Genomic DNA, 14231 nt, shown 5'->3' with positions numbered 1-14231 from the left:
TTTTATTTTTATAGCCTCTCTAATCTCTCTGAGTATTACACAGTCACTATCACCATTCTGGTCCGGTGATCGGTAGTATATCCCTACTGCTATATTCTTTTTATTCAAGCATGGAGAGTCTGTGGTACAGTTTGGTTCATTTAAGATTTTTACTTCATTTAACTCTATACCAGAGTAAAAAGACTAGATAAATACAGAGTTGTTTTGTTGCCACTTTACTAAAAACAAATTATAACCATGGATTTTACGTCTTGATGATCTGTATTCAACATGGACAAATTCATTATCTTCACAATATGCTCCAAATGTAAGTGCAGTCACCAAATATTAAAAGAAAAGCAAGCACTTGCTGCCAAACAACTGTTTGCTTTTTGTCTTCATTATTATGTTTACAATGTTAGACACTTGTTCACATTGAAAGCTGCAAGATCAAGGGCAAAGCTCTTTTCCCCCTTGTGGGTGTTTCATTCCTCTCCTCCACCATGATAATTGATGTTAAGACCTACAGAATGTTTCTTGCGTTTGCAAAGTGAACATATGTAAAGAAAATAGATTGCTAAACACAGATGAAAAAGTGAGATAAAATTATATGCTATCTCTGTGGACTTTTGTGCTATAGTGGTTCATGAACAGAGTGATTATTGGCATTTCAATATAAAACTGATGCTGTGAGTTATGTCACTATTGAATGGAAAAAGTAGAAATATACTTTGCAGATTTAAAAAAGCCACTTTTTCAATTCAGCCTTCCATTTTGTGGTCATTTGTGCCCCAAAATTAGCTACTTTATGGCCTGATCCAGACAGGTGCTGAGCACCTTTCATTTTCCTTTGGGTTCAAAGGGCACACAGCTAGAGCAAACCCTTTGGATTGGTCAGTTATATTCCAGGGTTTAGAAAGGCTTGCAACTAGCCTTTCAGTGCCTTAGCGCACTTAGACCATCTGACAGGAAGCACAGACCTACAGAGAGAACTCAGCTTTTGAGCATCTGGCCCAAATTCTCCGCTCCAGAAGCAAAGTTTTATGCAGATCATTTGAAAATATTTGGTAGTTTTATTGCAATTTGGAGACTATGATCTAAAAACTTTTTTTTTTTTTTTTTTTTTTTTTTTTTTGTTATTCTGTTTCTAATAGATGCAGAGAACAATGTCACTTTTGGAGAGTAAAATTCAAAGTCCCAAGCAGTAGCAACAGCATATATACATTGAAAGTATGCTATCTTCTTCTTTCAGGTCCAGTGGTCCCAGGAAGTATTGATCTATGAAGATAACAAAACTTTGAGTGATCGGAATAGTTTTAATCAAAAGAAACCTGAATAAGAAGACTGTTCTGAGTGAGGGCTGTTCTCTCCTATGTGGTTTGTTTTCATAGTTTATTTTACATTGAAATCATAATGCTCCCACTTTTGATTTCTTCCTACAAAACACTGTTGGTTCCCTGAAATAAAAATTAAACAACAGACTGAAGAGAGATTATCTCAAAGGAAAGCACTTATAAAGTGTGGCAGAGTCTTCAGTGCAAAGAGAAAAAAAAACTACTCACACAGTATTTTCCATTATGCTTTTTATAATCAATTTTTGGGGAGGGAGTGATCATGTTAAATGTGACTTGCAGGTATGGTTTCTTCCCTTCATAGAGGAAAAGGAAGGGCCATATTGTATAGTCTTTGCATGACACAGCTCCCTTTTAGATTAGTTGGCACATCCCATTGAGAAGGAGTATACCTGTCAATGTTGGGGAAAACAGTAGAATTGTATAGTCCAGCCACTGAGCTATTGCACCTTTCGCCTCTAAGATTATTAATTCAAATCCACCTTAGATGGGGGCAACAGAGATATCACCATCTGATGTCTGTTTGGTGATGTGTCTTACAAGAGTCAGAAATTGAAGTCAGTTCCTAGTGTCTAAATGGAAAAAAAAGCACTTTTGCATAAATAGGATCTTTCTGTAGATATGACACAAGTTGCACTCCTGGATCCCCACCCCATTGCTCATTAGGGCCAAGATCCTCAGCTGCATCCAAGTTGCACCTCATGGTGAAAGGGGGCATTAAGACATCTTTATTCCCCACCCCAAAAAAATAAAGTTTTGGTGATCTCTGACCCTGGGAACTGTGCACACCACCACAAGCTGAGCATCCTCAAAACTGTACTATTTTATGCTCAGCTGCTTATGAACCCAAAGCACCATTGTGGCAGTTATAGGTTGCCAGGGAATAGATGGCTCCAGCCATAATGCCTTTCCTTCAAATATTCCTCCTGAGCTGGAGGCTGGTAGAAGGTTGTGTAGGACCCACTGCACTGGCCTGACCCTCCCAGAAAGTCCCCATATACTGGGAGAGATCCTCTACTTCTACCACCATTAGCAGACCCATCTGTTCATCTTCTGTACCATTCTCCTATTAAACGTTTAATTTTCATCTCCCTTGATAACAATCGTGTCTATACTTTTTATAGCTAGCTAACACAAAGATTCAACCATAAATGAATGTGCTTTTTAAGTCAACTTTCTGTATGCTAGTTTCCTTTAGCATGAGACTGCAGCTTGGCAGCTGTTCACATTTCCTTTAGTACTGCTTACCAGTGAACCTAAGTGTGGTGGAAGTGATGGTCACTTACTAAACACCATCAGTTTAGGTTGCAGTCCTCTTATCATGAGTAAGAAGTCACCACACTTCTCTTATTTCAAAATTCAATGTTTGCACTTAGTGTTTAAGGAATAGGCAAGGTTTCAAATGCGTTACCTCATGGTTCACATAACACTAACAATGCTTTCCTTCTTAATTTAGTGCAACATAATGGCAAATTAAGACTATACGACTATAATAGCATTGAAGGTGGTTCCTGTATCAGGCTTTTTTTTTTAAATGGTTTTATATATAATTAGGGAAAACATGTACATATTATGGAATTAGGTAAGGCTATCCAGAAAAATTTCACTTTTTTCAAAAAGGACATAAAAGTCAGTCAATAATGTGATCATTGCCTCCAAGCAAGAAAAATAAATGCCATTCAACTTTGTTATAAATAAAATAATAATAGCAATTACATCACTATCAATTATGTTTCATTTTCCATTGCTGTGAGTCGCCTTCAGCAAATAGTTATCTATATGTAGATCATTCAAATATGAACAGCTAATGGATTTAATCACCTGCTGATCTTCCAAAACACTCTACTTAATTGTGTACCTTGCAGGAAAAGAAGAGGCATTAAAAACTAGGGAAAACTAATCTGAGAATAAGAATAACCCAAAAGTCGTGTGTCAGGTCAACGCAATCTACAAACAGTGAAAGCTATATGGGTCGTGCTCAGATTGTAATTGAAATAAATACACACCAGCTATAGGTCAGAAGCAAACTATTTTAAATAGAAACAGATTAAGTTGTCTGCTTCCACCTCATAGTTCTTACAGTAGATTTATGGCGGACTGTTCTTTCTGTGCAAATCCACACAGGATATCACCATGACAAAATACTATAAACAGAGGGTGCTCTCACCATGTATTATGGGTCTGTCATCAGGATGACATTATCACCACAGAAGTGTGTGGGGAAGGAAGCCAAAGAACAGAGCAATCTTTAAAATAGAGATGTATCCATATTTGTTTTAACAGAGTTTTACACTCATTTTACTTTCAGTTCCAGAATCCTTAAGTTTTGCAGGCTCTGTGTTTCTCAAGTGCATTTAAAGTCTTCTTTCTCCCTTTTGGGAAACCCAAACTTCAAGTCTTTTACAGGGGTTCAGACTCAGCCTATGCCCAAATTTTCCCTGGTTCAGTACCTTCCTTTCTAAGGATCTGTCACATTCTCCTGTACTCTGCTGTGCTCCAATCTAGCGTTCTTGGTCTACTTGATAGGCTCCACACTCCCAGCTTTTACCACACTATCTCTCAGGAAGCAATAGCACATCCTTCCAGGAGCTGAGTCTTCCTATGGGCTGAACTTGGTCTGCCTTATATAGGACCCAAAACCCTCCCACTCCCAGAAGCCTCTGGGGATATTGTAGTTGTTTAAAGCCAACTGGACCACCTACAACTGCTCGGGTTTTTTTCTCCCCTCTTCTCCCTCCCTCTATGTGACACTACATTCTGTCACAAGATCCAATCCAAAGCCCAGTGGCTGAACTCCCATTGCCTTCACTGGGTCCCTGTGGGACCCTATGCAAGAGGAAAACCAGACAAAAACTTCTAAGCATGCCCTTGTCCTAATATGTGACCAAGACTCATCCTAAAGAACATAATTGTAAATTATTACTGGTAAGAAGGATAAAATGTCAGATTGATTTTTATGTACATTTCAGGACTCCTCTTCATTCATCCATCCTTTCCTGATGTAAAAGCACATGTGATGATAATCATAAAAACACAATATCAGGTTTGTGAGGGATGTAACTGCAAATAGGATTCCACAATCCCCACTTGCAATGAGGGGCATTTAGGCAGCAAGTTGTTGTCACAGTCACTAAAAAGATGTATTTTTGAGAAGGACAGTCTGGTGATTATGGGTCTGGCCTAGGCTTTGGGAATCTTGGATTCAAGACCCTGCTCTGCCACAGACGTCCAGTGTAATCCTGAACAAGCCACTTAGTCTCTGTGTCTCCGTCCCCCATCTGTAGAATGGGAATGATAGCACTTCCCCACCTCATAAGGGTGTTGTGAGAATGAATACATGAAAGGCTGGCAAGTATTTGTGTACCTTGATAATGGGGGCAATGTAAGTACCTAAAACAGTTTTGGGGTTATTTAGGCAGATAGGATTGAAGCACACACACTTCACTGGGGAAGCTCTATGAGAACTAGATGAAAGTGCTCTCCGAACCTTTTCTGCACAAAGATCTGATTGGATCAGCATAGATCATTTCCTCACAGTAAAGGATAAGGAATAGATAAAAGTGCATCATTTGAAAGGTACAGAGTAAGGCAAGACAAGGAAAGACAGGACAGGATCAGTGCAAGGGTGTGTAGTGGAAGCTACATGCCAGCTGTCAGCATTTCTACATTTTGCTTCTTTGATTCAGAAAGTACTCACCACCTCTGTCAGAGATTTAAAAGTTATCATGGCAATTGGCAGCATGGCTTTGAACTGCAAATGAACCTAACTGGTAAGATACTAGCTTCCAAACAGAGAGATCAACCTACACCACTTCACTGAATACTAAGTAATCAAAGAAAAAAGCACTGAGCTTTGTAATAAAACAGCCCAGTCAAAAGACACAGGTAAAGGTGTACCACAGGCCTATAATTCTCTTTCTAATCTCAGCATGCATTAGAAATGCAATTTTCGAAAGTCCTAAGTGAGTTAGAATTGAAATTCAATGGGATTTGGCTCTTAAGTGTTTAGGCAAGAGTGAAATCAATCGGCATTCGGTACCTAAATACTTTTGAGGAGCTGGACCTACGTCACTTTTAAAAATGAGACTTGGGTGCTTTTGAAAATTTTAATCAATGGCTCCTAAGTAGAGCTGATAGGGAAATAGCCCATGGAATGGTTTTCCTTTGGAAAATATTGATTTGTCAAAATTAACATTTTCCATGCCCTGGCTCCCCAGGGACTCTAGGGAGGTCAGACTGGCAATTTTCAAAAAATTCAATTTCTATTCTTTTGAAGTAATTTTTTCAAAGTGTCCCTCCTGTGAACAATTTTGAAATTCATATATATGTTTCCATTTGAGAACCCCTCCCCCCACACACACACAAATGCAAAATTTGCCATAGAGGAAAATTCTGGTTCTCATATATTTCTACTCCTAAATCACTTAGGTGACTTTGAAAATTTTACCATATTATATATATCCCTATAGCAACTTCAAATAGCTCTCTCGGATTACAAAGCCTAGTCACCTTTGTGCTTTATGTTTTTACACTGCCTAGTACAATGGGATTTGCATCTACCACAACAATAATAAATATTGGCCATCTTGGGATACGCCTTGAACACTGGCTGGTTTGCTCTGGTCAGCAACTTACCTCTGCACTTACCACCACTTCCTGTGGGCCTTTCTGTTAGGGTATAAGTATATAATGTAAGTTTTTGTAAGTATTTAGGCCTGTGTATTTGCTTGAGATGGGATTCTGGGCCTCTGGGCCTGCCTGGAAGTCAAAGTCTCTGAGCTATACATGTTAGCAAAAGACAAAGACACAGTCCATTACACAATGCATCTCACTTCAAGAACTGTGATTCTCCAGCATGACAGAATAGCCGTATAATATTCCATACCTATTCTTGTTATAACAAAAATGGTGGGTCCGTCGTACACATAGCTGAGCAGAGTTTGTGCATTTTTAGTGTTACATTTGATTATTCCACGTTATGATCAAGTGCGTTTATAAACACAATGTTCAGTTTCAGTTCCTTCCCCCGCTTCTCTTTTAGCGGAAGTGTATTTCGCTAACTTGATGCATAAGCATGCTTGATTACTAATATTAGCTTCCTTCACTTTGTCATTTAAATATAAAAAAATCAGGATGAATGCAATCCCTTGCTCTCCCCAACAGAATTTTGTATGAGGTAAACCCTATCATTAAAGTTAAAATTTTACCAAAAGCTGAATCACTTCTCATTGATTCCCCTTTTATACGTAATATTTCATGTAATCATAATATTAGTTTCCATCAATTTCCCTATTTTTCACTACTCTATCCGGCACATCATATAATATCTTAATGTTTGGCGTATCTAAAATTGGCGTATTGGAAATTAGGCCTAATTGATGGAGATATTAATGGGAGGATAGGCTATTCCAAACATCACTCCCTTTTATGGTCCTTAAACAAAGACAATGGGAGAAAAATTGGCCAAGCTTCACCGTCTTGGCTGCCACCTGCCATCTCCTGGACCTTCACCTTCCTGATCCTGGCAAGTGTCCTGACCAGATCAGCCAGGGAGAGGGACCCAGATGACTTCACCACCACCACAGGCTAACACGTGAACACCACCTGGGATGAGAGACTTTGTCTCTCCCCATTCACCATTGTGTCCTTTGAATTTCCCCTATCTTATTTTTTCTCTTTCCTAGCTCTCTCCTTTTCCCCTTTGTCTAATAAGAGTATAGATTAGCTAGCCAACAGAGTACATTTTGCAACACAGTAGTAAGCCTGTGACCAGAAAGAAACAACTAAAAGAAATGGCCTAAATAGTCTGATGCTGACACAAGTTCACTAGGTCTCGGAGTGGCTGACAGAGTGTGTGCCATGCCTGTATATTTTCAGCAGTGAGGTTGCAAGTGAAAGTCAACCCCAGAGACAGAAGCTGCATTTTCTGTCTTTGCTGTTCTTGTCTCTCCACCTTTTGTGTGTTTTTGTTTTATCTTATTGGAAAAAAAAACAGGACCAGACTTTAAACAACAGCAACAACTAACTCGACTCCCCCCCCCCAAAAAAAAAAAGAACTGTTACTACCACCTAAGAGGTTGTCAAAAAAGGGTGGTAGTGGTTTGGGGTGAAAGATGGGGATCCTTCTACAGATTCTCTCCAGCTAAAGGGAAAAGGAAAAAAAGGGTTGTTTTCAAAATCAAAGCCTTACCTAATTATTTACATTTCAAGTGCTTCAACTGTTTTTCTATATCTTTAATAAAAGATTATAAGGATTCTTAATGGTGCGTTTGCCGTGATACTAAACAGATGGATGTATCTGTATACCAAACCCCAAATCTTGTGCAACACTGTTTAATGTTGGACAGTGACAGGGCTACATTAACACCTTTGACTCTTTAGGCCCATAGAATCCATCTAAATTAATACAACAGTCAGAACCTCAGCTGATGTAAATTGGCATAGCTACATTGAGTTCAGTGGAGCTGAGGATGTGATTGTATGTGCCTGCATGGGGTACAATGTCTCCTACTGGGTCGCTAACACTCCATACCACTCCCAACATGCCTAATCCTCTGAAGGGTTTGTAATGAGATGCTTGCCTCAGGCTCAAGATTTGATCTTTATTCATTTTAGATGTGGTAAATTTTTCAGGGCAGGAGTATATAGATAAGGGATGGCCAGATACGCTGTATTAAAATCTCATTTCTCTGAGTAAGGAGAAGAAAACTTGATTCTGAAAACAATGTACAAACAAATCACAGCTGAGGATATCTTCACCATTGCTGAAGCTTCCAATATGTCACTAACTTTTACGCTGCAGTTTCATCTGTTGTTAACAGACAGTCCTCTTTGATTTGAGCCATGAATAATAGAAAAAGTGTTAATAGCTAAATTAGATCACTTAAAAATAATTCAGTGAATTTAGCACTGATAAAAGGTGCATGGAGATCTCTGTTTACAAAGTCGATCCAGTATGGGCAGTGAAAAAAAGAGTCTTCCTCCAAGTGCCATCTCCTTGTCCAATCTCAACTGTCCTCCCCCTTACAATGCTTCCCACTGTCCCCCATCAGCCCATCACAGCTCTCAGTTTTGGGCTCCTTGTCCCACCTGCTCCCAGACCCAGTTCACTCCTACTACCACCCCATCCCCCCGGTCTGCTCCTTGTCAGGCAGTTTAACTCAGGCAGTTTCCTCCTCCACACTGCCTGGGCACCAGCAGTAAACACGCTGAAAGCACAGGAAAAGCTCTATTCCAGGGCCTCAACAGCCCCCAGAAGCAGCAATCATAGGGAAAGTTCTGCTCAGCCCATGCTGCCCTGGTCTGGACCATACTCAGGAGAAATGGATGAAGAGAATTTAGATACCAAACTCTACTGAGCATGTGTGAACTGAGATATTTAAAAGATTTGTAACTCAATCAACTGTGAGTAGTTTTTCCACAGGCAAACACACACACACACCTTACACCAGAGCAACCCTTCTCTTCCCCCCCCCCCCCAAAAAAAATTTCAAGTTCCTACAGCAAAGCATTCAGTTGCTAGAGCTATAAACAACTGTTGTAATTTTTTTTAACAAGGGCAAAATAATATATTTATTCCTAATCTCATTGCAGAAACAGCTGAATTGGTTTTGTTAAAAGTTTTCAAAAAAGTCAGTCTGAATGGAAAACTTCAGCCCTAATAGTTAAAGTTCAGCACAGTGATAATCGCTTGAAAACAGGGTCTTATAATGGGAATTGTCAGACAACCTTCACTACAGGCAGTCCTGCCAGTTCCAGATATACTGGTTATTATTATTCTAAATGAAGTGAATCTTTGAACATATAGCACAATGCACATTCCCTTTGCACCATTTCTCTTTTAACCCAACAGTGGTAAATGTGGTTTACATTCTGCTTTTATAGGATACTATGAATCTGATTTGCTGATTCTTGTTCAGTTTCTGGCTTTGCAATACTAACATATTTAATTGAACTGCCATATTTTGATAATGCATAAAGGAGAAAATGAAAGCAGCAGTAGCAAAGTAGCTATGGCAATACTTTGTATTCATAAATTTCTTGTAATACAATTAGTCTTGGCAGATTTATAGTTAAAAAAAAATCAGTTTGCTGGAGAATATCAATATTTATTTTAAGCATTTTTCCTATTTTTAGCTATTTAAATTTTCAAGGTGCAAAATTATGGGTTTTAACCTTTTTTCAATTATTATTTATTTAAAATGTAACAATCATAGGAAATTTAGGGGGTCAGACATTTATTTAATGATGACAATGGATGTTGAGATTCAAAAAGTTAAAGTTTAAAATACAAATTCTAAACATCACATGTCAAAATTGACAAAGTGAATTGCCTTAAAATCCAACTCTGATAAGTTTCCAAGCACCATTTTTCTTACTTTGGCTATCTATAAATTTTAATCATCAATGAAAATATTGTTTAATAGGTTTGTGTGTGTGTGGTGAAATCAACATTTACTGACATTTACCGATAAAAACGTAATCCTTCCATGCTTAAATCTGATGCAGTGTTGAAATTGCCTGTATGATATTTACTGAGCTCAAGATTTGCGCCCAATTGATTTATTTTTCTCAGGTAAACTTTATAATGGCTTGCTATTTTGAGTCAATATTTCAAGAGAACAACACGTACTTGTTTTCATCTACAATGTAACACTTTAATGAGGCTTGTTTATTTTCATTGTTTTCTGGGTAAAATTGAATAGAAAGCACATGGAAGTTGCTCTTGAAAATCTAACATTGGAAATTATTCTTCATATATGCTATTGATAACTTCTGAGATTCAGGAATATTCATCCCTGGTGTTAGACATCCATGGGCTTACTCCAGGGAAGAATTTGGCACCTTATCTTTTAAACAAGATTTATCCATTGTAACGTTGTGAAGATCGATAAAAGAAAATACTTTGTTATGAAATATAGTTACCCTGCGGAATTCACTGAGATAGGGATATTGAGGTGATCCTTGCAATAGCACTGGCAAAGATATTATAACAGCTATCAAGCCTCATGCTTTAGGGGATAAGCTCCTCTCCATCTGGGGTCAGGAAGAAATTTCCTCTACAATATGGAGTTTTATTGCTCAGTTGTATGTGCATATGGGTAGGGAAGATCCCAACATGCAAAGTTTGAATACAAATCCAAAGTTTGGTAAGGGCCATCTCTAGCCTGGTTGTATGCCTTTCTGACTCAGCCATGTTCAGAGATGGAATATTAAATTGATCAGAACTCTTAATCAGTTCCAAAATACCAATTATGATGTCCTGATAAAGTATCCTGAAGAATAAAATTAGTAGAGTTGGTCTGTAATTTTCAATTTAAAGATTTGTTCTGTTTTTCCACCTGCTTTAAAAAGTTAGGGCTGTTTATTCCTTGCTATAAATCCCAGTTTACAGTACCCTGTTACTCTTATAGTTTATCTGTAATATGCAATGAGAAATTAGGATTCCGAAAAGCAATATTAATGAGTTCTGAGCAATATTTTTATTCTGATAAACTACCCAGGCACTACGTGCAACAGCACAGGTAAAATGGATACAACTCACCCACTAAGACATTGCAACTGTGTGGGCACATAGCAGTTTAAATTAAAGATAATTTAGGTGCACACTTCCAAATATATCCATCTATATTATATGTGACATGGAATACTCTAGTATATATTGCTCCTATATAAAATGTATTTCAAGAGTACCTTATTTAAAATTAGTTCTGTCAGCACAGTGCTCTACAACACTGCTTCACTTACTGAATTCCATTTAAGACCCTGGGCCAAAGACAGCTTGGGGCACCTCTAGGTGGAATTCCACCCATTTGCACCAGGGAGGAATTTGCCTATCTGCATCCCCTTTGGTTTAAGATCCATTTGTTATGTGTCTTTGAGTTATTTAAAAGATCATTCCAAAAGAAGATCATCTTCATCCCTACCCAGAGAATGTCCTGTTCAAAGAAAGGTATTTTACTTATTTCTGAATAATTTGGCAAGATCTGAAAACAAACTAGCACTTCACCGAAGCCTTTGAATACATGGAATAGATCAGTCCATCAGGAAATTCTGAGTAAATGAGCTCTGCACATAGGTTCTCACAAGTATCAGGGGGTTGTGATGAGACAAAATTCTCCCTCTTCCCTTCAGGCTGTACAGTAGGTATTGGGTTGCTCTACAAAGTCTAGTACATCCCACAGGTTACAGCACTCTGAGATGTGAAAAAAGGGGGTAGCTGATGGATTCTCAGATTAGCGAATCCACAGAACTCTCATGAGTGCACACAGAGTTTAGGCAACAATGGTATGCATACATCTGATACTAATAACTATATTTTATATCAGGATTTGAGGTAAAAAATATAAACCCCTAGAAGAGATTACTCTGAGTGTCTAATTGCAAGTTATCTCATAAGCCTATGTTTATGAATTTAAGTGTTCTGTTTCCTTGTTGATTGTTGGTTGCCACCTTTCATTAGTGATGGGAAGCCAATAAGGCAGAGGACTGGCCCATTCCCGTACCAATGACTTTGTAGAAACCTCCACTCATCCTTTCACTACTAAAGGGAGAGCTTTTTTGTCCTGATCATTTTTTTTTCTAACGAGGATTCTAAATGATGCTGTTAGTGTGTTTCACCATCTTTAGTAGCCATTGTCTTTATTATGGCAACACAGCTCTTATTCCAAGATGAACACAAAATAAAAGAAAAAAATTGCTGCAGCAGTTTCACCATCACCCAGACCTAATAGAGAGAAAAGAAACAGGAAAAATAGAGCTGGAGGTATTGTATCATAGGTGCTACATATATACCACATCAGTGAATATAAAGAGCATTGAATAAAACTATTGATTTCCTTGAGATTTGCCATTTCAGGACTTCATACTTCTCTATTTTAACTGCATAAACCAGATTGCGTCCACTTATTCATATTGCATCTCAGCACACAAAGTCAAAGCTAAATACGTGAGCATAGTTCTCTTGCTCCTTATGTACTGTGTTGTCTAAGATACTGGTGGGCTATAATGGCTGCATATATTATGCAGCTACCATGTCTGATTTCTTCATCCCATTAGCTGTCAATAAACCTAAGTTAGCAGTGGGGCATTTTCTTTTTCATTATGCTGTTGCTGAATTGTGCATTTTACATTGGATAACAAGGGAGGAGTATGATTTTTTTTAAAATCATTAGTCAGTAATGTAATTTTTATATCTTCTCCTTAGAATATTGTAGCATAATGGCAATGATTCTGCAAGGTGTCATGTGCTCTCAACATCCAGTAGAGTAAATAGGAGTTAGGGCTTCCAGCAACATTAAATATGTATAACCCCAAGCAAAGATCCAATCCAAAGCCCATTAACTTCAATAACTTGAGCCATAGACATGACCCCAATAGCAAATTAAGAGAAAAAGCACATAAATGAACCATTTTCACACAGTACAATATATCATCATTTGAGTCTAGATAAAGTTGTAATTGATTCAACGTTTGAGGCAGGTGACAAAAAGCTCATATAGTTACCACGATAGCTCTGGATAACCAGCCATGCTAATACACACTGAGAGAACCATCATGACCAATGGATGAGAAAATTATTACAAATACATTATAATGATCTTTGCCACATTGGTCTACAATTTTATGTAGTCTATTTATCTATAAGGATGCACGTACTGAATCACGTCCAAGATAAGACTACCATAGGATGCTATTCTTCAAAACTGCCACTGATGGCTAACACCATGGCATGTAATGTATATTAATGTATTTGTTACTGCAGATATGTTGGGGAAAATCTGATATTAAATACAGAGTAGTAGCCAATGAGTGCATTTGTTGTCATGGGTTATATTGTTTCCTGCAGCATGAGATAAGGAAGCACAGTTTCCATTATCCCGCAGCAGGTGAGCATCATCTTGGGTGACAGCACAGATAAAAATCCTCTAAAGATATTCACTTCACTTATAATACGTAAGTTGCAGTGAAGGTCAAGTGTAACAGAACTTTAGTCATATTCCTTGCAGTTTAAAATCTCATTATGATATTTTCACCAATCCCTAAAACTAATGATTCTTATGACAATGCTAAGGTTGGTTTGTTTGTTTGGGGAGAGAGAAATAAGAAGTTAACACAACATTCTCCAATATTGCCTAATTCAAAAGTATGGCAGCAATTGAAATGGGACATTTTTCACTGTCTTCAACATTTGCTAAACTAGAAATTTGAGCTTTGTGCCACAGCCATAGAGCATAACTTTGCTGACCTGTATGTTCATTTATGCAATATATCACTTGGGAAGCACTCAAAAATTAACCATCATCTCAGCAGCCATGGAAAATTTGCCTCTTCTTGACAATCTGCATCCTGCTGTGCAAAATTTAATTACTTCAGTGGAAAAAAAAAAAATCACATCCAGAAAGCGTGATCCATGGCAATAATGTTTCCCATAGAATGACATCAACACTTTTGGTCCTTCTTTTTAAATAAACATATATATACAGTAACATTGAGTCATTTCTACCAAACCAGTGTACCATCACTGTCTGCCATGCATGCTCCAGGCTGCAATTGGGGCATTTAAGTGAGTTGGGTATATGCAGCTGAATGTATTTCTGTTTCTGTCTAGGCATTTACATGGCCACTGTCACCACAGTATCTGAGCACTTCACAAATATTAAATAACTTGTCCTCACAACAGTCCTGTGAAGGAGGGAAGTGTCATTGTCCCCATTGTAGAAATTAAGGGTAGATTTTCTTTGTGCCTTTGAAAGTTTCACCTGTGGTTACTTGGTCAAGATGTCAGTGTCTGTCCCATGCAGCCAAAGGCATAGTCCAGTATACGGGTACTACTGCCCAAGGAAGTTGGATGCCGTAGCCTGAAACACAGATTACAAATTAGTGATATGAATGTTACAG

General features: G+C 38.1%; 1 long non-coding RNA gene across 1 annotated transcript in view; it reads right to left on the bottom strand.

Annotated features, from left to right (window-relative positions):
- Nucleotides 1–746: 746 nt before the first annotated feature.
- Nucleotides 747–14231, bottom strand: part of LOC137145639 (uncharacterized) — a 38445-nt gene continuing 24960 nt past the window's right edge. Inside the window, exons 2-3 of the long non-coding RNA XR_010917698.1 lie at nt 14093–14191; nt 747–1257 (exon numbers count right to left, since the gene is read on the bottom strand). This is a non-coding gene — a long non-coding RNA (uncharacterized lncRNA). The remainder of the gene's footprint in view (nt 1258–14092; nt 14192–14231) is intronic.

The sequence above is a fragment of the Emydura macquarii genome, unplaced genomic scaffold (genome assembly GCF_026122565.2).
Source record: "Emydura macquarii macquarii isolate MOO-44397 ecotype Brisbane River unplaced genomic scaffold, CSIRO-AGI_Emac_v2 contig_3603, whole genome shotgun sequence".
Lineage (NCBI taxonomy): Eukaryota > Metazoa > Chordata > Testudines > Chelidae > Emydura > Emydura macquarii.
The sequence above is the reverse complement of the archived record's forward strand: the minus strand, read 5'-3'. Positions and strand labels throughout refer to the sequence as shown.